Source organism: Hemicordylus capensis, chromosome 1, assembly GCF_027244095.1.
Source record: "Hemicordylus capensis ecotype Gifberg chromosome 1, rHemCap1.1.pri, whole genome shotgun sequence".
NCBI classification, from domain to species: Eukaryota; Metazoa; Chordata; class Lepidosauria; order Squamata; family Cordylidae; genus Hemicordylus; species Hemicordylus capensis.
In genome coordinates, this window is record NC_069657.1 from 218,816,228 (window position 1) to 218,842,604 (window position 26,377).

Genomic DNA, 26,377 nt, shown 5'->3' on the forward strand with positions numbered 1-26,377 from the left:
CAGCTTCATAAACTTTCCATTTCAAATTATAGAGCTTCCTTTTAAAACTATAATAAACTTTTATCTTGAAAAATGGTGTGTGCCTTTTAATCATTCCAACATATTTACTGTAATTAGGTTTTTAAAACCTTACAGAATACAGCACTGTTCTTAATTTGGGCTTGTGAGGTTCCTTCTTTGCTCAGCAAACACAGCAGCCCTTAGTACTCCTGTGGTGATCCAGAGTTGCTGGGCAGAGCTACTGCCATCTTCTAGTTCACAAACTCCACACTAGGAGCCAGCGAAGCACTCAAAGCCAGTCTTCCGAACTGGTCTACAGGTGCCTTTCTGGGCATCTTAGCATTTGTTCTTGAGTTCTCATGTGTTACAATGGTGTAACAAGCTCTGAAGAGGCCTGTGTGCAAGAAGCGAACATGGGTGCCATCAGAAAATTTCCCCATAGGGATCAATGGGGAAATAAAAAAGATTAATTACTCTGACCCGGTGTGGTCTGTGAACGTGCCTCCGGGGGCGGCGGCAGGTGGCTCCTTTAAGTGTAAATGGAGCCAGTGCTCCTTGCCACCCGGCAGCCCCTGCGGCGGGGAATCGCCTCCACCACTCACCTGGCCGCCAGTGGGCGGTCGCCTCTGTGGGAGCCAGGTGAGTGGCAGGGGCGATTCCTCGCTGTGGGGGATGTTGGGCGGCACAGAGCATTGGCTCCATTTACACTTAAAGAAGCCGCCCCCACACACCCCGGAGGTGCGTTCACGGCCCGTGCCTGACTCTGACAATTATCAGCACCCTCTCCAAACTAGAACTCCCAGGAAAGGATTGGTATAAAACATGTATATGTTTGTAATGTAAATAGGTGCCCACCATCTACATCTCTCCTCAGTGCTGAAGGATGACACTTTGCACACACACACCCCCACAGGTGGCAATTATGGCATCACCTGTGGTTTCTCTGTTATGATGCGCTCATTCTCTCCAGGGTGATGGCTAAAGCTCAGTAGTCAGGCTCAGTGGTGAAGGGGATGCAAGAGAAGCAGCAGCAGCATCTCACGGGCAGCTGTTCTCCTTCACCTGTTCCAAGAATAGATGGGATAATGATGACAAAACAATTGTGCTCCTTTTAAATATATGCAAATGAGTGGTAAGAAGTATCTTTCTGTTCTAGAACAGGAATTTGTAATGGCTGGAGGCGCTTTGAAGCCAAGTGATCCAGCAGATGAGGCAAGTATTTCAGCATCTCTAAACGGAGCAAAGCTGCTTTGCCAGGATTATCCCTCTATTTTCGGGGACAGGAGGAGGAGAAACAAGCTGCTCTTGCAAGATGCTGCTGCTGCTTCTCCTGCATTCTCCACACCACTGAGCCTGCTGGAGAGGTAAGTGTTCTATAGGCTTGTGCCCGAAACGTTTCGGCAGCCATTGAAAAGGCCGCCGAAACGTTTCGGGTGTCGGGGCAGATTCGGTGATTCGGCGCCGGCGGGGGTAGGGCTTTAAGGGCGGGGGAGAGTGTACTCACCCCCCCCGCCGCGTTTCCCCCGCCGGCGCTCTCCGAATTTGAAGCCCCTCGGGGCGGCAGCGTTCCTCCTTGCCGCCCCGTTTGCCCCCTCGGCCGGAAGTGGCCGGAAGTTCCGAGCGCGCTCGTGCGCGCGAACGACGGGCGCACGCGCGCTTGGAACTTCCGGCCACTTCCGGCCGAGGGGGCAAACGGGGCGGCAAGGAGGAACGCTGCCGCCCCGAGGGGCTTCAAATTCGGAGAGTGCCGGCGGGGGAAACGCGGCGGGGGGGGGTGAGTACACTCTCCCCCGCCCTTAAAGCCCTACCCCCGCCGGCGCCGATAAATATCGTGCACATCCCTAGTGTTCTATTGCTAAAGAAAGCAGCCATTTGATTTCTTTCCTAGAGAATGTGAGGCAACACTATCCCAACATACTCTATTAGCAGGATGTGGCTTGGCTTGAGATTCATGGTTTTCAATCAGTTTAAGCAACAAACTCATAAATCCAATGACACACTTCATTGCACTGTTTCAGAAAGGAGGAAGTGTAAAAGATCATGGGTGGTCACCACCAACATGGAGGTAATTCCTTAAGAGATAGGACTTCTTCCTCTCAAGTAGTTTCATTGGTTACATTGGATACCCTCCAACTTTTGCATATCATGGAACCTACAATAATAGTATATTTCACTTCAGGGAAGTGCAGTGATGACTCCATCCCCACCCCAAGCATGGTGCCCTGTGTGACTGTGCCAGCTGTGAAGGGGCCTGTGTCCAAGAACTGAACATGGGGGCCCTCAGATAATTTCCCCATAGAGATCAATGGGAAACTCAACAAGATTAATAATTCCCAAATGGCTGGGCAGAAAGCTCTGAAATTTAACATGATAATAAATTAAACACTTAATGATCTCTCATTTTAAGTGGTTAATTTAAAAAACACACATTAAAAATCAACAGGTGGACTGATCTCCCTGAACAGCCACACTTTTAAACAACAACAACAACAACAATAACAATGCCCTGGGTGCAGTTCCAAAAGACCTTGAAGAGCACCTCAACACCATAGGGGCCACAGAAATCACCATCAGCCAATTACAAAAAGCAGCTTTACTGGGAACAGCCTATATTTTGCGACTATATCTATAATAACCAACAGTATTGATGATAAAATTCTGGCATCCCAGGTCCTTGGGAAGGACTTGATGTCTGAATAAAACAAACCAGTCAATAACAGCTGTCTGACTGTGTAAACAAGCAATAATAATAATAATAATAATAATAATTCAATTTCTATACCGGCCTTCCAAAAATGGCTCAGGGCGGTTTACAAAGAGAAATAACAAATAAGATGGCTCCCTGTCCCCAAAGGGCTCACATTCTAAAAAGAAACATAAGCTAGACACCAGCAACAGTCACTGGAGGTACTGTGCTGGGGGTGGATAGGGCCAGTTACTCTCCCCCTGCTAAATAAAGAGACTCACCGTGTTAAAAGGTGCCTCTTTGCCCAGTTAGCAGGGGGAGCATTATGTAGGAGCATTATGTGAAATTCCAGAGCTGTCCACCTAGCCATTTGGGAGTTATTAAGATCTTTGAGTTCCCCATTGATCCCTATGGGATCATTATCATTTAGGTTGTGAATTTGGTCACAGCTCTCCCTAGTGGAGGCCAATGTTCAATGCACATGTTTGCTCAATAGTAGATCTGTCCCTACATGGGTTCCTTTGTTTAACCCTGTTACACCCAGGGGGAAAGTTTGCATATTGTCTGTATGTCATTTCTCTTGGAATTTCCAATTCAAATATTAACCAGTTTTGCTATCAGAAGTGTGGTCCCCCAGTTCAGGTGTATGGCATCTTTCGGCTTTGCCCAGTTATAATTGGTCTAGGGCAGAGGCGTAACTAGGGAAAATGGCGCCCGGGGCAAGCACTGAAATGGCGCCCCCCACCGTGCCCCCACCGCCGCCCCCCCCAACATACTACATTATACGTAGGTTTTTCCTCACAAGCGCCCGCCGCCGCCGCCAAGCCAGGCCACTGACTGGCCGCCAGGCGCCAGCAAAGCAATGGGGGGGGCGCAGGCGGCACGGAAGGGACTGCTCGTGGGGAAGGGGGCACCGACGTGCTCCCTTGACTGCTGCAGCACTGCTGCACTGAGCAGTAAACATTTGTATTAACAAAAAATTAAAAATAAAATTTAAAATTTTTGGTCATGGCGGCGCCCCCCACGTGACCAGAAAAGATGGCGCCCGGGGCACGTGCCCCCCCTGCCCCCTCTATAGTTACGCCTCTGGTCTAGGGAGCTGGGAGCAGAGAGGTATTAGGAATCACAACCAATATTAATTATGCTTAGCATTTACATAGCACTTCCACGTGTTCAAAGCATTTCACGTGTATTATCTTGTTGTGGCAACAACCCAGTAAGATAAGTATTGCAAATGGGGAAGCGGGGGCTGAGAGGGAGTGTCTTGTCTGAAGTGAGTACGTGGTAGAAGCAACATTTGAATCAGGAATGTCTTGATTCGTAGCTTAGCTACTATAGCACCTTGCTAGAGAAAATTGCTACTCAAAGCAGCAAACTAAATTATTATTATTTAAACCATATTAATACGTAGAGGAAACAAAATTTAACACTCAAAAATGAATTCAAATACTTGACATTAGAAACACACAAGCCAGAATTATAGCAACAATAACATTCAGCCTTTGCGACACCTTGGAAGAAAAAGTGGGTCTTGGAGGAAGGGAGTAATAGATGTTTCTTGGTGAAGCTCCCGTCCATTTTGCAATGGAAGGAGCCACCACAAAGAGGGCCCTGTTTTATGCAGCAAGATTTCAGTGCAGGTTAAAATCTGCCACACGGGCAGTTTCAAGCAGCCTCCATGTGGTGGACATGCCATTGAATATGACCCTTTGTGTGTCCTTCAGATTGCAGTCCCTATCTATGGGTGCCAATAAAAAAGTATTTTATTTAAACATTTTTTATTTCTAAACCAATGTCACAGTGCAGAGGATATGTCTTGTAACCTGAAACACTTGGGGATAAAATGTGTGTTGCATCTTCATTTTAGGCTCACCTGGCAAAAGTTCTCATTCTTTTCAACAGGCCAGAAAATTGTTTTCTGGAAATTTGAATGTTATCAAAAGATACAGAGCCAAAGCTACACTGTATTCACAATTTTCATGCAATGTAAGAGCTCTGAGGGTAAGATGCAACAAACAATGTTATCCATTCTACCTGATATCATTCATGTGTGAACCCCTTTCAGATAATATGTAGTCCTGTATTCAGTGAATACACTGAGGGTTTCATGAGATTGGTCGACTGGCCCCACCTCCAACCTTTGCACTTTCATTTATTATTTATTTATCTGATTTCTGTGTGCATTTGAAGGTTGGATCAGCCTACACATGTACAACTGTGTGCACAGGACTCTTTTCATGTGATCAGGAACTCTGAAAAAGCAGGACTCTCAGCATCACACAGAGCCCTACACACTTATAGCTGTGCACCTGTAAGCTCCCTTGTGCACAGAGCCACCTCAGACCTGATCCTCCACCACAAAAGGTCACCAAATAGGGCTTTGATAATTAGCAGATAGAGGCTAAAGCATAGTCAGTTGGTTACATGTTAGGAAACTGATCAATGTCAGAGTAGGTGCAGTTCCTGCCTTGGTAAGGTTCGTGCCCATAGGTCATGTTTTGTAAGGTGTCTCTGACATCTTCTCTGATGTACCACAAAGTATAAACTGAGACTGAAGTTTTACATGCACTGATACAGTTTCTTTGCTATCTCGATTCTCACATGCTTTATGAGGCCCGAGCAATAAAATATGTTTTCCCCACAGTCCAAGCATCAGTGTGGCTTCTGTCTCATCTAAATTTTATTGTTGACATGACAATGAGGTGTGAGAAGACTTTTTTGCACAATGAATATGTGTAAAGTTGTGGTCCACTAAGACACCGAGATCCCTTTCATGTGTACCGTTTCCAAGCCAGGTGTCTCACATCCTACACTTATGCACTTAATTATTATTTAACTCAAATGCAAGACTTTACATTAATTTCTGTTGAATTTCATTTGGGGGGGCTTTGGCTCAATAGTCGAACCTGTGTAGATCAGTTGGACTCTTGATTCTGCCATCTAATACTTTAGCTATCCTGCCCACATCCAGCTTTGTGTAATCAGCAAATCTGAAGGTAGCTCCCGGTCATGAGTGGATACAGCAGGTAGGAACACAGGAGCCCAGGAAGCTGCTATATACGGAGTCAGACCCTTGGTCCATCTAGCTCAGTATTGTCTGCACAGACTGACAGTGGATTCTTCAAGGTTGCAGGCAAGAGTCACAGATAGTCTCTAAGAGATGCCAGGGAGGGAACTTGGAAGCTTCTATGTGCAAGCAGGCAGATGATCCTCCACTGAACTATGGCCCTATCCCCTAAGGGGAATATCATGTGTAGTCTCCAAATATAAACCAGGGTGGACCCTGCTTAGCGAAGGGAACAACTCATGCTTGCTACCACAAGACCAGCTCCCAGTCTCAGGTACAGTGTGGGTACATTGGTGACTATCTGGAGGCACTGGCTGACTCTGACATCTAGCCCAGTGTTACATCTCTGTAACGCTGTGCTGTGAGGCTGATGTGCCCTTCAAAGGCAGCATTGGGGCTGCACACATGGGGTGGTGGTGCAAGCAGCACTGCCACAGCTTTCTCCATTGTCCCAAATGGGGAAATCTCTAGAAGCTCAGTTTGTGCAGCTATCCCATGTGCACAATCCCTATGGTGCCTTTGAAGGGCACAGCAGCCCTACAGCACAGCGTTAGAGAAACAGAACGCTGTGCTGGGTGCCAGGCACCACTGTGAAAGAAGGATTTCTAAGAAAAGCCTGTCAGGGTTTCGGGGCCCAGGAGTATCTCTGAATGCAACCCCCTTTAGGAAACTGCTTGCCTCACCCACTCAGAGTCCTGGGACTTGAGGGATGGTGTGTTGGAGCTAGGACTCTGGCAGCACCAGAGTCTACAATGTCTCAGAGTGACCACTGGGAGGGGGGTGGCTTAGGGTAATGGGTAAAAGTGCTGGACTCCTCCCCTCTTTGTTCTCCCAGTGTTAGTCTCCATTTTGTCTCTTCAGAGATGGCTGTTTGTTTTGCTCTCTCTCTCTCTCTCTCTCTCTCTCTCTCTCTCTCTCTCTCTCTCTCTCTCTCTCACCTCAGCGATGAACTACAGCTGAAATTAAGCTGCAGGCTTTATCACATTCATTTGTAACCTTTCCTTAAAATAAATCCTTGTACTTCTTCAATACTAAAGAACTGTCTCAAGACCTCTTGCTTTGCTGCTTTCTCACCAAACTGGTTTTGCTTTGCTATTTGGGGACTGAATTGCCATTCTTCCCCTACATGGTACACAATCAGGTTGAAACTGTGGCCAAAGCTACCACCACACAAAAAAGGCACTTAAAAAGCCCTATTCGGGCATGAAAAGGCACCAAAAGTCCAATCTGGCATGTCATTCATTCACCCATCCCCCGTGCAGTTCAGTCATGCTTACAGTGTGGGAAGTGGTGAATGCTTCAGCACACTTATAGCATTCGCCACTTTAGATGAACCCTGGAAGTGGGATTGGTGAGTGGATGGGGAGTGGAAGTGGGAGGCAGGGAGTGGAAGTGGGAGGCAGGTGAGTGGATGATGTGCCAGGTGGGATCTCTGGTGTATTTTCAGAAGCTGAAGATGCGAGTACAACCTTCTTTTATATTGTCTGAATAGGACTATACTGTGAGACGATTTACACGATCACCAGGGGTGGGCTGGGAGGGCATGGGGTGGAGGAAGTCTGCTCCTGACCTACCTTCCCCCCAGATGACCAAACTGTCTGTCGTCAGTGCGCCTCCCACACACCCACTTGGGCAGCCCTGCTCTGTGCAGCTCTGTGAGGTACTGAGTGGGGCGGAGGGATCTGGGCCCGGTTCTGCACATTGCATGGGGAAACCCAGCCTGAGGAGACACACAATATCCAGTAGCCAGGGTAAGGGTGCAAGCATACCCTTATCCTCACCAAACAGCCGGGTAACTTAAGAGAAAGAACATAGGAACATAGGAAGAACATAGGAAGCTGCCATATACTGAGTCAGACCATTGGTCTATCTAGCTCAGTATTGTCTTCACAGACTGGCAGCGGCTTCCCCAAGGTTGCAGGCAGGAATCTCTCTCAGCCCTATCTTGGAGATGATGCCAGGGAGGGAACTTGGAACCTTCTGCACTTCCCAGAGCGGCTCCATCCCCTGAGGGGAAGATCTTGCAGTGCTCACACATCAAGTCTCCCATTCAGATGCAACCAGGGCAGACCCTGCTTAGCTATGGGGACAAGTCATGCTTGCTACCACAAGACCAGCTCTCCTTTGGTTTGGTTTGGCAGGCAGGGAGTGGAGGGACCCACATCCACAACCCTGGCTGCACTGCCCTAGGCTGGGTGAGGCTGGTCCTGAGAACAGCCTCTGTTTCTCCTCCATATGGATTCTGATGTCTAATGAAGCTGAAGTTATGGCTAAAGCTTCTGCCACTGAAGCTTTTCCCTGTCGAAAGGTTGTACAGTTTCTCTCTTCTGTGGCTTCTCTTGTGCTTGATAAGGACTGACGTCTGACTGAAATGGTTCCACCTTGCATGCATTTGTACAGTCACTCTCCTTTGTGAGAGAACTTCAGTGCATAAATCCGAAAATTTCCCTGAAGTTTTATATGCTTAGCTTTTCTGCTCTCAGGATTCTAAGTGATATCAATGGGAATTACAATGCAACTTGTAATCTGAAAAGTGATTTATGTAACATTAAAACTAGTACAATAGTTTATATGAATCATAAAAGTATAACTGATATTGAGAGACTGGGCTGGAACTGTTTTAATGCTACCTCTCTACTTGCCATAATTACGGGTAAGAAGAACCCAATGATGGTTCATCAGGGGTTGTTTCCACTTAAAATTCATCTCTGCTCCACTATAGCAAATGTTACAAGCTCACTTTTGCCCTCACACTTTCTTAGGATCAGAATGTGGCTGTTTGTGAAGTCTGCCTTCATAACAGTGGAAGAATTTGATTGCCAGATGTAGACTTGAGCGGCGGGGGGTGGGGGAAGGCAGCAATCCACCTCAGAAAAGTTTCCAAGAGCGTTTTTCTTGCATCTTTGAGCAGCATTCTTGATGGTGCTTAAATATCTGTGATAATGAAGATGTGATTTCTCTGGTTTTGTGGCCTAGCAAAAATATATGAGCAAATGGCTTGTAGAAAACACATATTATCTGAGCCAATGTTTGGGCTCCTCTTGAATCCAGGCCTTTGGTGTTTTGTGGAGAAAGTCCCAGATCCCATTCCAAGTATCTGCACTGAAAGCACCTTAGGCCTTGGGAATGAAAAAGGACCTGGCATTTTCAGCTGCTAAGGCAGTTCATTAGGCAAAACTGTTGATGGCCTCTGTGTGGTGACTGAGAGGGAGGGGCAATTCCCACCCTTGCCTTTAGGCACCAGAATGGAAGGCAGAGGACAACAATGATGCTGCCGCCAGCACCATGCAAGCTCGTAGGTGCTGACTGGACAATTGCCCCTGCTGACATCAGCAACCTGCACTAGAGCAATTATCCAATCAGAACCCACATGTCTGTACAGTGCTGACTGAAGTGCCCTTTGCCTCCACCCCCAGCACCTCCCACCACCTGACGTTAAGGGTTGATCCCCCTCCAGAGGCGTATCTAGGGAAAATGGCACCTAGGGCAAACACTGAAATTGCACCCCCTGTCCAAGCATCTGACACCCATCTTTCAGATAACTTTACCATAATATCAGCTCAAAAATACAAGTCAAGCTCGTTAATCTTTTAATATTTCAAAAACTATTTAGCAGTGGATGTAGCCAGACCAAAAAATGCTAGAAATCTACAAATTTCAGTATGCTGGGGCTCATGAAATACCCAAATACTATGTGGAGATGTACTTGGAAAACTAAACAGAAGTGCCTCTCTAATTCTCTACTATGCATTGTAGCATCACCATTACATAAGTTTTAAAAATCAATGGAGAATTTGACATTTCCCAGACCTTCTGTAAATAATTAAAGGATATGCAGAGTAAACTGTGTCACTGCTTGGAATATATTCTAGTCTTTCAGAAAGACAGTTAAAATGAGAGAAACAGAGCAAGAAACTCCCAGTGGGCCTTATTATTAAGGGTTTCACACTGACTCAAAGACAAACTCCATAATAGCCATATTAGCAAGACATCACATTTAACTCACTTATCACAAGAAGCAAAGTAAGAGCAAATGAATACAATCCTAGCTCTTAAGCATCAGCTCAGTATTCACAAGCCCTGATTCTCTGTACATAGTGCTAATCTGAATATGTGTACAGTGTCTTATATTATATTTTTATTATTATTATTTTTACCCGTAGCCCCTTTGGGGGGCTTCCTAAAGGCTGGGTGTTTTTTTTTTGCAAAGATTCCCCCTCACCCCACTGGCCTCTAGGGCCTCGCAGGGACCATTTGAGCATGTGCAGTGGCCGTTTTTAAAAATAATCTTTTTTTTTTTTAAAGGCCACTGAAAATAAAATGGCCACCACGCATGCTCAAATGGCCTCTGCAAAGCCTGACATGACCTAGATCCTCACAGAGGCCATTTGAGCATGCACGGTGGCCATTTTGTTTTGGCAGCCTTTTTTTAAAAAAAAAATAATTTTACAAAATGGCGCCCCCCTTCAAGTGGCGCCCAGGGCACGTGCCCTGCCTGCCCTACCCCTAGATACGCCCCTGTCCCCCTCTGCCTTTGATTGCCGCATAACCGTGTGAACTGCCTCACTGGACCCCTCTAGGTGCCAACCTGAACCCCTGGAACATCACTGCCAGACAGGGAAGACATTAGCGAGCTAGATGGACTAGTGATCCATCCAGTTTAAGGCAGTTTGCACTATCTTTAGCTATCTCTGGAAGTCCAAGAGGCTCCTTGGATTGCCTCAAGTGCTGGTTATGGCCTGGAATGAACTTAACATTCCAGAATAGTCTTTGGTGGTACTGTACTGTGATGCTTTTTGCAAATAAAAGTTGCATGTGATTTTTGTCAGCATCACCACTACTATGTTTTAAAACAGAAGTCTTTCCATTTAAGGTTTCTTAAATGTGCCGATTTATTTCTGGAAGTCACTTTCATCCACAGAGTGGGGAAAATCTTCATTTTCTCTTTTGCCTTTCATGATTCATATTAGGATTTTGCCTGAAAGGGTTAGGAAAGCTGTGAATTAGCAGAAATAATTGGTGAACTGAGAGGAATTAGAAATGTAAGCCCTAACACACTGAGAAGAGTTCTTCATGGTGCTCTCTTTCAAGGAAAGAGCCTGAACTGTAGAACTTCATTTCTTTTTAATTTTCCATACTAGCAAAACTCCTTGGAGTAGGCCTTTCATAAGATGCTGTGAGGCCTTTTGATACAGAAAGTGAAAATAAAGTTGGATACACATACTGTACTATAGACAGCAGTACCTGCAGCTGAGAAATGTAGAAGTTCAGGGGTATGAAGAATTTCACACTCCCCCCCACCAACATTTCCTTCCTGCAAACAAATTGTTTGGGAAATTCTGTTCATCATAAAAAACACTTCGGAAGGGGGAAAGGCCATGTGCTGACTAATCATTCAGTCATTTCCAAAGTTCTATCAATTGGTGGACACTGAATCCAAGGTTGGCAAGGAAACCATATGACTTTCTGAGACCTGCCACTCACCACAAATAACAAACGTTTGGAGCAGTAGTCACAGTGAGTTATTCATGAGCAACTCGCAGCATGAAATTCAGTCCTATAAACAATTTGTCAAAGGATTTTTGAGTCACAGACTAATTAGTAACAACTGATGTCTGGGTATAGATGGATAACCTACAAAGAAAAACCAGTTCAAAAGTTACCGAATTAATTGCTGGCTGGCTGGCTGGCTAAGTCAAACTGATTTGGGGAGGGTGATTTGCAGCATGTTTTTGACAGCTCCTCAGGTAAGTGTGACACTTGCTGTGCCCTTTTATAGATATGCAAGACTGTACAATACATCTGTGTGAGGTGAGAGGCAACCTCAGGACCGAAGTTTCTGCCCCCATCATACATGTGTGGATTTGAGCACTGGAAATGAAATGACGCCTTTGGCTCCAGATGGCATGGAGGGATCCCTAGTGGCCTAGACTTGCCTGTGTGGAGGTTAGCTTCGGATACTCTGTGGCAGAGCTTGTCACTGCCATGTTACTCTTCTCCATGTGCATTTGTTATAGACATCTGTAGCAGTTGTAAGGGCAGAGGGGCACCCCCAGGTGTGTTTTGATGAAATAAGCCAGCTAATGCACCACTGCAGCAAGCTGGGCAAGTGTCATCCAGGTGGCAACTCAGAACTTCATGTCGCACCTTCCTGCAAAAGGTCACGACCGATGCTGCTAAGGTCTTGCTTCTGTGCTGATGAAACTTTAGCAGGAGCCTTTACAGCAGGGGTGGGGAACCTTGCCCCTCCAGCTGTTTTTGAACTACAACTCCCACAATCCCCAGCCATTGTGGCTGGGGATGGTGGGAGTTGTAGTTCAAAAACAGTTGGAGGGCCAAGGTTCCCCACCCTTGATTTACAGAGACAGGGCTGTTACCCCGAATCTCCTTCAGAAGAGAGTGTGTGCGTTCACACACCAGCCAAACTTACCCCGAAGTCCCTTCGAGATCCTTGGAAGCACTCCAATCAGGCTTTGTGTTCCAAATTCTCACTTACAGTGGGTATAGGAAAGAATCACCCCCTTTGATAGACCTTAAATTCTGGTTCCCTTACATCCTGAAATGAAAACACAAAGAAAATTCCCTTCACCAGCTGTACTTATCCAATGCAACCTATAACATCCAACTGAAAAACATCACAATTACAGTCCAGAAAAAGTGTCAGAAACAAAAAACAAGAATTACTGAGATTGAAAAAGGATCACCCCCCCCCCGCAATGTCAATATTTTGTTGAACCACCTTTTGCTTTAATAACAGCCTTGAGTCTGTTGGGATACTTCTCTATCAACCTTGCACATCTAGGCGGAGCAATATTTGCCCACTCCTCCATACAGAACTGTTCAAGTTCGGTCACATTGGATGGTAGGTGTTGGTTCCCAAAGATGGGAAAAGATGGCGTGAGGTGTAGAAGTGACCAGCTGACCATCTACATAAACTGGCCAAGAGGGTTCAGAAATCTGTTTGTTACCTTTATATTCTCCTCTCTGCTGGCAGAGTCCAGCTGGCATACATGTGGTCCCATGTGTTCTCCCATTTAGGCACTCATCAGACCCAGTCCTGTTTAACTTCAGCATGTTTGCTGCATCATGTGCTTTCAGGCCATGCCCTGGGATCTAGAGCTCAAGAGCTGTGGGATGTGTGTTTTCTAACACAGGATTGGCTCATGCATTGCGGTCATTGAGGGAATACACAGATGAAAGTCCTCCTCTCTGGAATTCCGAAGACATAAGCAAAAAGCGTGAATTGCCAACTATATTACTAAGCAAGGTCAGTGTGCATAGATCTAAATTAATTATGGGTTCACCCATGAATCCCCAACAACCTGAATGTAAAGAAAAGGGGTAGAGTGGCTTCTGGAGCCTTGAGCTTCAGAGTGAAATTTGCCTGGTTTGATCTTGCTAATGAGACATACAGAGCAGCACAGAGTGGAACCATCATAGAAGCCCCCCATTCAGACCCCTGCAGTTTCCACCCTGATTTGCAAGTTGCAATATCATTTGTTTCAGGACCAAATTCATAGCAACATTTAATACTGTAGAATCACCGAAGTTATAGAGATAGGTGCTATTCTGTAACAACCCTGCAACAAATAACAATAAAAGTAATTTTGCCCTTGATGGCCAAGTTGTAAAGCACTCTATAACCCATCAAGACATGCTAAATGAAGCAATCCAAGGCAAGCATTGGTTCTACTAATGTTTAAGTTTTCATTTTCTGGAGTTCCAAACAGAAAGTCATTTGCTGCTGCGTAACCAAAACCCATATTTATATGCAGTTGTGCATCACTTTTCATCTAATGGCCTCAGTGATATACAGAAACTCACTATTTGATCAGCAGATCTGACTCCAGGGGCTTCGTGGCTTGCAAACCACAGCCAGCTAATAAGTACCCTGCAGCTTGTTTGTTAAAACAGATCTGTGCTGGCAGAAATTCAAAAACTCTCGCCTTTGAAAACTTAGAGCTCTTTAACTTGCCCAGCCTATTGTGTGGCAAGAAAGACAATAAAAGCTCAAACCCTTCTGAAGACTCAAACAGTTAGACATAAGCTAGTTATACAGCTGTGGTAAAAGAGATTGCTTGTTTCAACCTGATAGATAATTTAATTTCTTTCTTTGGGTCATGTTTGCTAGAAACCTAAAGAAATTGGAGCACGCTAGTATGCATACTAATGGCGGCATTTCCCCTGTAAACAAAATAGGGGCTGCCTACGAAGAGAAATCCATCACCTAGGTGGCAGGAGGCTTTGGCTTTCACAAGCACAAAAAAAGCAAATGCTTGTAGAACCATTACCCAGGCCTTTCTGGTCTGTGTAAGGAAAGGTGCTTCCTCATTATCTGGACACTGCATTTGATTATTACTGGAAAATTCTCATCTTGAAGGGAAGCAATTTTAGTTTAAAATGGACAAGCTTCTAAAATAGTTTTGCTTCCATGCAAATTGTCCCCCTTTAATAGAGAAATCTGTGCCATTATCTATGGATGCTGTTTTGATTCATGTAAGACAGTTTTCAATCTACTGATAGGTTTTGAAATGTTGATTTTGAGCATGAACCGAGATCACCTGGAGCATTTCCAGACAGCAGACTTTACTGCGAGTTCGAATTTGCCCCCCAAAACAGACACAAAAAGCGGATTTTTTTTACCCCAGACATAAACCGGGCTATGCTCTAATGCGTAATGAAAAACGCAGATCAAGTCTGGAGTGCTCCCTGATAGCCCGCAGGGACTTTGGAATAAATCTGGTCAATATGTGAATGCACAGCTTCCATTTTTTGAGGAGAAGTGAGCTAAAAGTCCTGTCTGAAAATTCTCCAGGTAATTCCAAAGCCTCAAACTGTATCTGTTTTATCGATTGCTTTTTGACGTGTGATCAGTTTTTGTAGCAAATTTGTAAGATGAAGCATATCATCCAACAACTTTGTTACTACATACAGGTTTGGAAATTGAAATTGCAATATCTGTGAGCTGAAGTGTACTGAAAAACATACAGGTTTCCAATACACATATGAAGATGTACACATTCTCTCTAGAAAGTCAATACATGTACATTCTGAAGATTGTAAGTGTTCTTCAATTCTGCAATCAATCAGTAAGTGGGACACAAATTCCTACAAAAGGACTGCACTATTTGCTGGTTACTTCGCTAAATGATGGAGCCATTGCAATAATAATTTAATTTATAATTTATTGTGCAAAGAATGCATGCTCTTTGTGCAGTTTTTATGGGAAATACAAACATATTTTCTAATGAATATTTGTGCTGGGAGGAAATAACATTTTTCCAGCCCCCAAATGAAATATGCTGATATCGTGAAAACCACATTTCCCCAGCAGACTTCCCTGCCCCCCACCCCCAGAAGTCTGAATTCAATGAAGTTTGTGAAACTAGAGCATCAGAAAGACAGGCAATGAGCTGCTAGGTGAAAAGTTCTATGTTAACTGTCCATGTTCAAAGGCTACTGGCCTTTTGTTTTAAGGACCTTGGCTGCCAATTTCATCATCGTCCAGCATAGCCAAAAGGATGTTAGCTGAGGTATGCATGCATAGGTTGCTAGCCTGAACAAATTCTTGGAAAATGGAACATGTTTAAGCACTAAGGATGCATATATGTACACCCACAACATTATGGGCATTTGTTTGTTTGATGTCATATTCCAGCATATCCATGTCCATATTATTTATTTACTTACTTATTTATTATATTAATATACTGTTTTCAGCATGCCTTATGTAGCAAATGAAACGAAAAGATGGTTCCCTCTCCCCAAGGGCTCACAGTCTAAACAGAGATAGAAGAGAGACACCAGTAAACAGTCACTCGACAGATGCTGTGCTGAACTGATTGGAGATAGTTGCTCCTCCCTTGCAAAATGGAAGAGTGCTAGCACTACATGTCCAGGGGGCTTACAGAACTGACAACAACAAAGAGGGGCAGTTCTCATGGGCAGCCAAGACTGGGCAAGGGCAGCTAAGCCCATACTCGGCCGTCTGTGAGAACCACCGGGAGCGACATGGGATCCCGGCAGCGCTTCAGTGGCAAACCCGCCTAGAAAACCCACCAGTTAGCTGAGCTTCAGGCCGCAAGTGCACCCTTCACCTGGTGCCAACTGCTCCCAGGCAGTGCTGACACAGGCGTGAGGTCCCAGCCGTCGCTGGGGCGATCCCCACAATGCACCACGCAAGGGTGTGGTGCATTATGGGTTTTCCAAGGCCCAGGAGGACACGTTCCAGCCCTGCATTTCAGCACTGCCTGGGGCATCAGTGGAACATCTGGGAGTGCGATCTGCATGCACTGTGCACCGCATGCACAGATCAAGCACTGGGATCATTTGTGGAGAAAGCGAGCTACTGCAGCCTTCCCCGCCACCTGCACAAGCCCGCTGATGCGATCGTAGAAAAGGGCTCACACTTTGCATTAGGGATGTGCCCGAATAGGCTTCGGCACCGGCGGGGGTACTACTTTAAGGGCGGGGGAGGATGTACTCAACCCCCGCCGGCGCTCTCCAAATTTCAAGCCCCTCGGGGCGGTAGCGTTCCTCCCTGCCGCCCCGTTCCCCCCGTTGGCCAGAAGTGGCCGGAAGTCGCGAGCGCGCGGGTGCCCATTGTGCGCGCGTGCGCACGGCAGGCGGGCGGGCACGCACGCACACGACGGGCACACACGCGCTCATGACGGGCGCATACGCACTCACGACTTCCGGCCACTTCCGGCCAAAAGGGGGGAACGGGGCGGCAGGGAGGAACGCTGCCGCCCTGAGGGGCTTGAAATTTGGAGAGCGCCAGCGGGGGAAACTCGGCGGGGGGGTGAGTACACCCTCCCCCGCCCTTAAAGTAGTACCCCCGCTGGTTCCGAAGCACCGAATCCTGCCCCAGCGCCGAAATGTTTCGGAGGCCTTTACAATGGCCTCCGAAACGTTTCGGGCACAAGCCTACTTTGCATCCATATTTGCATTAAGGATCTCTCCAAACAAAGGATCCAGACAAAGCATGTGTTTGCACGTGCGCATGCCGCAAAGGCACAGGTGGCCTGAGTGATCCAGACATTTTCTCTCCATGTAGCACCTTTATTGCAATGCTAATACATTTTGTCAGAATTCAAACTGCCTTGTATTATTGCTGGGAAAGGGTTATGTTCCCCACCCCCTTCACAATGTGGTAACTCTGTCCTTCCCTCGTATGACCAAATGGACCATGGGTGCAGGGGGCAGGCTAAGCCCATGGAAGTAATTTGCCTGGGTGATAATTCCAAACAAGATGCCATATGCGATGGTAGCATGAAACATTAGGGTAACAGACAACTTGGAAGACATGCACTGGAACCTGCAAATGTTACACGTGTCAGTTTCCCAAACATCCCACTGATATTTCCAATTTGTCGAGTTTTACAGCATACCGGCAGTGAGCGGGATTCATCCATTACTTTATTGGAAAGCCAGAAGCACATAATGTTTATTAATAAAGAGCATGGTTTACATACATTTTACTATTATTGACCATAAACTGGTGTATATTACAAGCAAGGGTGAAATTACTGGCTAATTAGCCAGTGAAGATCATGTTTAATGGAATGTATAAATCTAGTTTCTCTGCAACCATAAGGGTCTTATTCATTAAACATGCACATAGGCAGCCTTTATGCTGAAACAGGGGATTTTGATACATAATTCAAGGTTAAATTATCCACCTTGAGATCTACAAAATCAAACCAGCTTAATCCTCCAGTTCCTTTGACTCTAAAAAGGCTTCAACTCAAACATGAAGGCCTTTTTTCACCACACAAGATTTTTTTATTTTTCTTTTATTTTTAGGTGAGGGGAGAATTACAAATTCACTCCATGCTTCAGAAATGTTTGCAGTGGAAGAGCACCGGCCAACACCAATGCGTGCAAACTAGAGGTGCTCAGCAGGCAAAGCTAAGCACTTCTTCAATTGCACTATTATGAATGGGAGTTGCCTATATGTGTAGCAATCTGCTGTTTAAGTCAATGGGACTTTAAAGGGTTTAAGCATGGGCTGGATAACACCCACATTCCTGATTTAACTTTTCTTGATGATCCACTAAGTTTAGTTATAAGCCAAATACCACCCAATGTGGAAACGGTTTCGTATTAATGATCTCATTAATCCTTTTAAGAGTCCTATAAGGTTGATCTTGTCTTTGGCACATTGCAGGTTGGGGCAGAGGGTGGGGCTGTAGTTGAGAGAGAATGGTTTGCCTAAAGCTACATGTTGATTTCATATCTGGGCTGAAATTTCAACTGGGGACCACTTCCTGGCTCCTAGTCTTAGACAACCATGACACCAAGTTTGCTCTCCACATGCAAAATTCTCTTCCGCCCATTGGTTCTCTAGGCAGTTTGGGTCCAAAATGTCTAAGAGAATACCTGCTTCTTGTTCACTCAATCTAACCTATCTTCTTGAGGTCAATATTGTTAGAATTCTAAACCATTGCTCTTAGCACCACAGTAACCTCTTCTGGCCACTAGAGGCATGATGAGATGTTGATAGATCTGTCTTGGTCAGTTAGAATCAGTTAGAATTGTTCAGTTGTTGAAGTCTAGTGTCTGTTTGGGTATGTTGTTCAATGGCAGTCTCTCTCAGTATGTGATGTTTTAGTTTCCTAATCTTTTATATTTTGAACTCAGTCTACTGCTTCCAGATAAGCTCTTGGGCTGAACCTCTATACCACCAGAGCATACTCTGCTGTGTGAGGACTTTAATGTTTCTCCTCACACACCTCAACAAGGTTATGGGCCCAGAACTCTGAGACTGGCGAAGAACGTAATTAGCCTGAATAAGAAAACAAGGTTTTCTCAAAGATAGAGACAGGACAAGTGCTACAGAACATAGAGAAAAATCCAGATTTTGAGCTGTGGTCTTTCAAAATGGAGATGCTCCTAATAAGTCATGGAATCAGCAGGGTATTACACACAGAGCGCCCTGTCAGAGAAGAAGAAAGACAAGCCTGGGACAGTGCAGACCCCTGCTAACTTGGCAAAGAAGCATCTTTTAACATGGTGATTCTCTTTTATTTAGCAGGGGGAAAGTAACTGGCCCTATCCACTCCCAGCACAATATCTCCAGTGACTGTTGCTGGTGTCTACCTTATGTTTCTTTTTAGATTGTGAGCCCTTTGGGGACAGGGATCCATCTTAATTATTTATTATTTCTCTGTGTAAACCACCCTGAGCCATTTTTGGAAGGTAGTACATACGTACATACATACATACATACATACATACATACATACATACAATAAAGCCACTGGGATAATTTGTTTATAAGTGAGTGACTCTATATTGGTGCATTTAAGAAATAAACAGAATGCAAAAGACATGTGGGAGACTCTGAAGAAATTGTATGAAAGAACACCAGCTTTTTCTAAGGTGCTTCAAGTTATAAAGATGTGTAAGAAGAGACTTAAGGAGGGAGAGGATCTGTCTAACCATGTAAATGAAATGTTGCAGACTTACATAGGAGCATACGTATAAGAACATAGGAACCTGCCATATACTGAGTCAGACCATTGGTCTATCTAGCTTAATATTGTCTTCACAGACTGGCAGTGGCTTCTCCAAGGTTTCAGGCAGGAATCTCTCTCAGCCCTATCTTGGAAAAGTCGTCATGATAGTTGCAAGCACAAGGAGTAATTTTGCCTGATACAGTTAAGATTGGATTGTTATTGAACAGTCTTCCTGAATATTTTGAGCCTATTGTAAAATTAGAAGTCAAAGATGTTTTGAGTTTAGAGTTTGTAATAAACTGCTTGGAAGACTTTAATTTGTGCAGAGGCAATGGGCAACTAAAGTCAAGTGAAGAAAATGCTTTAAAAAATTATCTAATGAACAAGACGTATTTTGTCTGTGGGAGTCCCAGACACATAAAGGACTCTTGTTCTGAGGACACATTCTTTGTCCTCAGAACAAAGAATTTGCAACTAAAAAAAGAGGTGAAACCTAAGTATACAAAAAAAATGCATTGAAGCAAGAAGAGAATAAGTCTGACAAATATAAAACGTGTGTTGCTAATGAAGAGAATTTAAGAGCTAGTTCTACAAATGTAATGCTGGAATTTGTATTGATTCAGGCACAACCAGCAAACTGATAAGGTAAAAGAAAGATTTAGGAAGTTGGACACAAATTATAAGGTTCCCACTTTTCTAGTGGATGGGAAGCAGATGTTTGCTGAAGGCAGAAGTTCTGCAAGGCTACACTGCAAAAAGGAGAAACAGTGATACTGACTGTTGATGATGCAGTTTGTGCCCACACTGGAATCTAGCCTGATGTTGGTTAAATATGCTACAGAGAAAAGTTATGAGGTAAAATTAAAAGGAAAGCAATGTTTTATTACAGATAAAGGTGAGCTGCTCATAAAAGGGACTTTGCAAGAAAGTGGTCTATTCAAAGTGGGTTTGTATAAATGGAGAGGTGAAAATTACAAATCATATTTAAAATGCTTGAATTTATGGCATGGAAAAAATGGGACACAGAGACCCCAACACAATGCTTCAACTGAAGAAGGAGGATCTAGCCAAAGGCATAAATATAAGTCACTGTAATGTAGAGTCCAAGTGTACATGCTGTGTAAGGGTGAAGGGAACTAAACCCACCTTTCCTCAATGCAGAGAAAGGAGAGAGACAGCAACCTCTTGAGTTGATACACAGTGATATTTGTGGGCCTATGCAGACCAATTCATTAGGGGGAAACAAGTATTTGTTAAATTTCATAGATGATTTTTCAAGATATACATTTACCTATTTAATTAGTGAAAAGAACCAAGTGTTTGAAAAATTGAAGGACTATGTTTCAAGAGTGTGCAATAAGTTTGGAAGGAAGCCTCAAATTCTGAGATCAGACAATGGAGGGAGTTATACAAGAAATGAGATAACAATATCTGAAAAAAGAGGTCATTGAACATCAAATGACAATGCCATATGCTCCAGAACAAAACAGCATTGCAGAAAGAAGGAGCCAGTCTTTAATAGAAATGGCCAGATGCATGCTGCTGGATGCAGGACTACATAGTATGTTTTGGAGAGAGGCAATTATGACTGCTACATATTTACAAAAGAGACTGCCTACTAAAGTTATAAATACAACACCACTTGAACAGTGGCATGGAAAGAAACCTTATATGGAGCATATGATATTTTTTGGCTCAAAAGCATATGCCTATGTGCCCGCATCTAAAAGAACCAAATTCTACTGCAATATTAGTTGCCTATGCATAGGATGTAAAGGGTATAGAATACTTGATCTTGCCACAGAAACCATAAAAATGTATAATGTGGTGTACTTTGATGAAAAAGAAAAGTCAACAGCTGATAAAGTTCCAGATATTAAACTGGACATTCAGATACAAAAGGAGCCCAGAAAAGAAAAATCAGAGCATGTAATTATTGTGCCACACAATAATTACAATTGATGTAATTATTATTACAATTGATGTAATTATTGTGCCACACAATTATTACAATTATTACAATTATTACATGTAATTATTGTGCCACACAATTATTACAATTGATGTAATTATTGTGCCGCACAGACCCGGTGTTTCTCATGATGGAGAAAAACCAGGCTGGGTTCCTTTAGCCCAGTTTTCTTGCATCGTGGGAATAGCCTCACTCTGTTGCAGGACTTTGAAGCTGATGAACTGAAACCAGTTGTTTGAGGATTAGTCTACCCAGATAGACCAGTCCTCCAAGGTGGGCAGATGTGCTATGTCCAGAGCAGAGGGCTAGTCTACCCGCCAACCCCAACTGGTAGACCCACTCTCCCCAGGAAAAAACACTATTTTATTTATTTATTTATTTATTCAATTTTCTATTCCGCCCTTCCAAAAATGGCTCAGGGCAGTTCACAGAGAGAAATAACAAACAAATAAGATGAAACCCTGTCCCCAAAGGGCTCACATTCTAAAAAGAAACATAAGATAGACACCAGCAACAGTCACTGGAAGAACAGTGCTGGGGGTGGATAGGGCCAGTTACTTTCCCCCTGCTAAATACAGAGAATCACCATGTTAAAAGGTGCCTCTTTGCCAAGTTAGCAGGGGTAATTTTGAGGGGGGCCCCAAAACGGGCCTCAAAATGGTGGTCAAATCACTCAAATTGAAATGAGTGATTAAAGGTTGATTCTTGGAGGTGAATTGATTCAAGCTTTTTGCTTTTTGATTAAAGCTGAAATTGAATCACAAAAATTGATTAGTACACACCCCTAGTTAATAGGTCTGCCATGGTCAATTAGAGTCAGTTAGAACTGTTCAGTTGTTGTTGAAGGCTAGTGCCTGTTTGTCTATGTTGCTCAATGGCTCTCTCTTGGTATGTGATATTTTAGTTTCTTAACGAACCTTTATAGTTTTTTTAACTCAATCTACTGCCTCCAGATAATCTCTTGGACTGAACTTCTTCACCACCAGAGCATACTCTGCTGTGCGAAGACCTTAAGGTTTCTTCTCACACCCCAGTCAAGCAACATGGAGAGGCACATTAAATGACTTGATCTGGCACACATTCAAGAACATTTTTTTTAAACAGGGAGCATTTTCAAATGCCCCTAGGCAGAGGTTCCCAACCTTGAGTCCTCCGATCTTGTTGGACTGCAACTCCCATCATCCCCAGCCACAATAACCTTTAACCTCCCTATGTGACACAGAGGCGCTTCACACAATTACTGTGAAGTGCATCAATGAGGTCTGCAGGGAGAGCAGGCTCAGCCTGCTCTCCCTGCAGACAATCATGCTCAGAGCCCTGGGTGACCAGATCAGCTGTCCATATGACTAATGGCTCTGTCACAGAGCTGGTGGGGGCTGCAGGGATCAGGGGCTGCCTGGCCCTCAGAAGTCCGAGCATACCTCACATGAGTATGCCTACAAGCCTGGTGGTTCCCACAATCGGTAGAAAGTGGGCTAGTCTCCCTTAGCCCGCTTTCAACCACTGTGGGAATAGCTTCACATTCTCTCAAGAATTCCTTAGTTCTTCTTGGCACTTCCCATGAACAAACTGCAAGAACCAGTAGGGTCTGGCAGCAGGATGGAGGGACAAACACCATAATAACCAGAGACATTTGTCCTTTTCAAACAAAATTTCTCCACATACAATAAATACCTGTAAATCCTTTCAGCAGCACTGGCTCTCACTGGACTCTCACATACCCTAGTCAGATGAAATCTCCCTGTTTGGAGTAAATGTGAAGTCAGGAGAATGGAGAACATCCCCTGGCCCCACCCTGACATGCCTCTTGCCCACAATCCTGCCATTTGCCAGCTACACATTTGGCATTTATCTCCAAGGGGCTGCGCTAAATGCACAGAGGATTCTGCCACTAGGGCTCTGTGAATCACAATCCATTCAATCTGGGGACTGCTTCCGTGCTTTGGAGTCTCTCCCCCGCCCCGCCCCCCCCCCCCAGTTTGATCCAGTAGTTCCGGGGAGGCAGTCTGATTTGCTTTGGCCTGATTTGAAGAGGTCACTCTGAATACAACCGAAGCTTTAACCCACCCATTCCTGCCCCATCATCACCACTCCCTGGTGTCTGTTTTGTACTTACCAGGCAGGATTTGGAGAAGCTTTTGTTTATTTTTGCTGCTGATGGTAAGGGAGCAGTGGCTACTGTGATGCAGTTTCCATTTGTAAAAGACTTTTTGAGCCCTTGTTTTCCCTTTCCAATCCTGGGAAAGGTTCAGGATACGTATGTAAATCTTCCTCTTTCAGAGGCTGCTGCAAGCTTTGATTCTGCAATGGCTTAATCAGGGCCTAATCAATGTTGGTTCAATGAAGGCAGAATTTTTTGGGAGTTGCAACTCCATTGGCATTGAATCTTAATACCAATAACTCCTACAGCCCACTACAGGCATTAGGAGTTGAAGTGGAGAGTGCAGGATAGCCCCCTTGTTTCTCTCTTAGTCTTTAGTCTTGTATCTCTGCTCTAAATCTCTCGGGATTGGTAGACTGATACTCTTAGGACGCTCACCTTCGTTTTTCTCTCTGCTCTTCCTTCCATCATGGGGTAGCTAGTATAGGGTGCAGGCCCTCTATCTATGTTTGTAGCTTCTTAAAATAAACCTTTACTTGCTTTAGGCTTTAAGCAATTGTCTCCAGATCTCCTCTATGAGCTCTATTCTCATCTAACTGGGCTTCTCTGCTAAATAAGGGGGTGATTCAAATTACCCTCTACAGAATTGGGCCAATTTGATGTGGCCTCGGTTCAGCTGTTGAGGCTCCACATGCCCCTGTTCTCCAAGCATTTTGGAACATTTTGGTTCCAGAATGGAGGGGGGGAAGCCCTTGGCACATTCAGCATTGCCCCTTGCAAAGCAGTCACTGGGGGTATGTGGACAGCCGATGTCAAGGAGCAGGGCCTGTCCTCTGTCCACTCATTTACAGTATGTAGGAACAATTTGTTTGAACAGGACTCTGGAGACCCCCAGGAACAGTGGGAGCCAGTGCTGCTGATAGAGGATTTATAATTGTTAGACTTTAAATGAGTAAACGTATTTGGCCTCTGGTCTTGGGAGTGTTAGAAGAACTGACACTAGACTCCAAGGACAGGACACAGGATCTAAAGGGTGTTTATCATGTGTGTGATATACAGGCTATACTGCCATGTCTGGGTATAAATACAGATCAGGCAGCAAGGAATGTGTCAACAAAGATAAAGGACACTAATCATTTTTCAAAACAAATAAGGCCCTTCATAGTAGGGTGATTGGGCTCATGTTACAAGTTTGCACCAGGCCCTGGGAAATTATTCTGGGGCACTGGCTGGAAATCATGCAACTGGAAATCTGGTAGTAGCAAAACATATAACAAAGGCCCTGAATATAATCCACACATTAACTGTTGATCCACACGTGCCACATATACATCATTTGATCTCAGCACTAGGTGAGGGGTTGGCTGCCGAAAACATCCACTGAAAAACATGACAACTGAAGTGGCCTTGAGTGATTAAAATGCGCTGCTGTGATGGGCCAACCTCACATGCAGTCACAAAGTGATGAACATGCATATGTGAACCAATCCTAAGACAAAAGAAGGTAAAGATCTGGGGGCTGGTATAGGTGGTCCAAACACATAGGGTGGGTCACAGTGCTGAGCTTTGGTGGTCACAGATCCCAACATTTTAGCTTGGACCAATGATACATTTCCTTGCCTCTCACTTGTTCTGTATAACTTCGTAGGCTTCAACTGTCCCAGTTACTAGGGATGGTCTCCACTTTCTGACATCTGCCCCTGGTAAATAACTGTTTTTATTTTGTCCCTATATTTTCCTCTTTGGGGTGCCTATCCCCCCCACTGTAATACTGTACAAAACAATCCAAAGGGTGGGGGGCAATATCATGAAGTACATTCAAGAAGAATAGAGAATCCCAATACTGCTGTGTGCAAATGTAAGTATATATTCAACACTGCATATTATATTTCAATGTCCATACACACAATCTTACAAGAAGGCACTTGGCTATCTATACCATAGACAGTATGCACTAGACAATGTGTTAATCATAAACCGTTTTTGTATTTTCAAATACCTCAGAAAAAATCATAATTATGAAAACAAGATGCCTCCAAAGATAATGTTCATCTAAATACATATCTTTGTAAAGAGTGGTAGTGAAGCCCAACACGACTGAATGTCCTAATGGCTGAAATCAAGTCAGAACAGCTGCATATAATGATGACTGGAAGACAGAAAGTACTAGCATTCTGTTTCGTAATCTTCTTCAATTCCAGTCTACACTTGATCTTAGCCAAAAGGCCAAGAAGCGATGCAATTCCAGTCTAATTTCCTCTCCTTGAAAATGTACAGACATTTCTTCTCATGACTGGCTCATGTCTATATTATTATTTTTTTTGTTAAAAACAATCATGATCATCTACATCATGCTTAATAATATCATAAATATCATGTTCAGTGTGACCTGTTGTCAGTAGCCTTATTTGGCTTCCAAGGTAAGATATATAATCACTCTCCTTGTGATACAAAATTTTCCAACTTAAATGTTCACTTTTTCTTATTCTCCTCTTAAGTTGTATAAACCTATAACATGGGTCATATTAATATATTAATAGTTTGAAGGGCTATTGCTTCTACTGCATTGTCTCTTGTAAGCCTTCTAACAAATGCTCTCATTTGCTAACCTGACTCTTCTATAGTTAGTTAGCAAGTAAATCAAGATAAACATGTTAACAAAGTTAACAAAGTTCAGCTCTAAATCTATGACTCATGTTATGCTCCTGTGAGAAGCATACATACATACATACATACATACATAAAACATTAAAATAAAAATCCTTTGCTGAAGTGGGTTTGGGATGGTGTTATCTCTATGTTATGCAGGAATGCTGGAGTTTTCCTGTCGAAAGGAATATCAAAAACATTTTTTTAAAAAAACTGTAAAAAATAAATTTCACTTAAGCAGGAATTTCTTTATGCGGGAGGGTTTTTTGGGTCAGTTCTGTGTTTTGTAACAGGGCTTCTACAATAAGGAAAAAATATTAAAAATAAGTGTGTTGGACACAGAACCCTTTTTATTTCATCTTTAATTTTTGAATTTTTTTTTTTATTTTCTTATTTCTTCTTGTGCTCTGCAGTTCCTAAAGAAAGGTAAATACAACAAAAA

General features: G+C 44.0%; 1 long non-coding RNA gene across 1 annotated transcript; it reads right to left on the minus strand.

The window, feature by feature from the left end:
* Positions 1 to 10,291: 10,291 nt before the first annotated feature.
* Positions 10,292 to 23,081, minus strand: LOC128337566 (uncharacterized). The gene is made up of 4 exons (XR_008312314.1): positions 22,860 to 23,081; positions 12,722 to 12,962; positions 12,184 to 12,309; positions 10,292 to 10,731 (listed from the first exon to the last, which is right to left on the minus strand). It is a non-coding gene; the product is annotated as an uncharacterized LOC128337566 (long non-coding RNA).
* Positions 23,082 to 26,377: the final 3,296 nt, after the last annotated feature.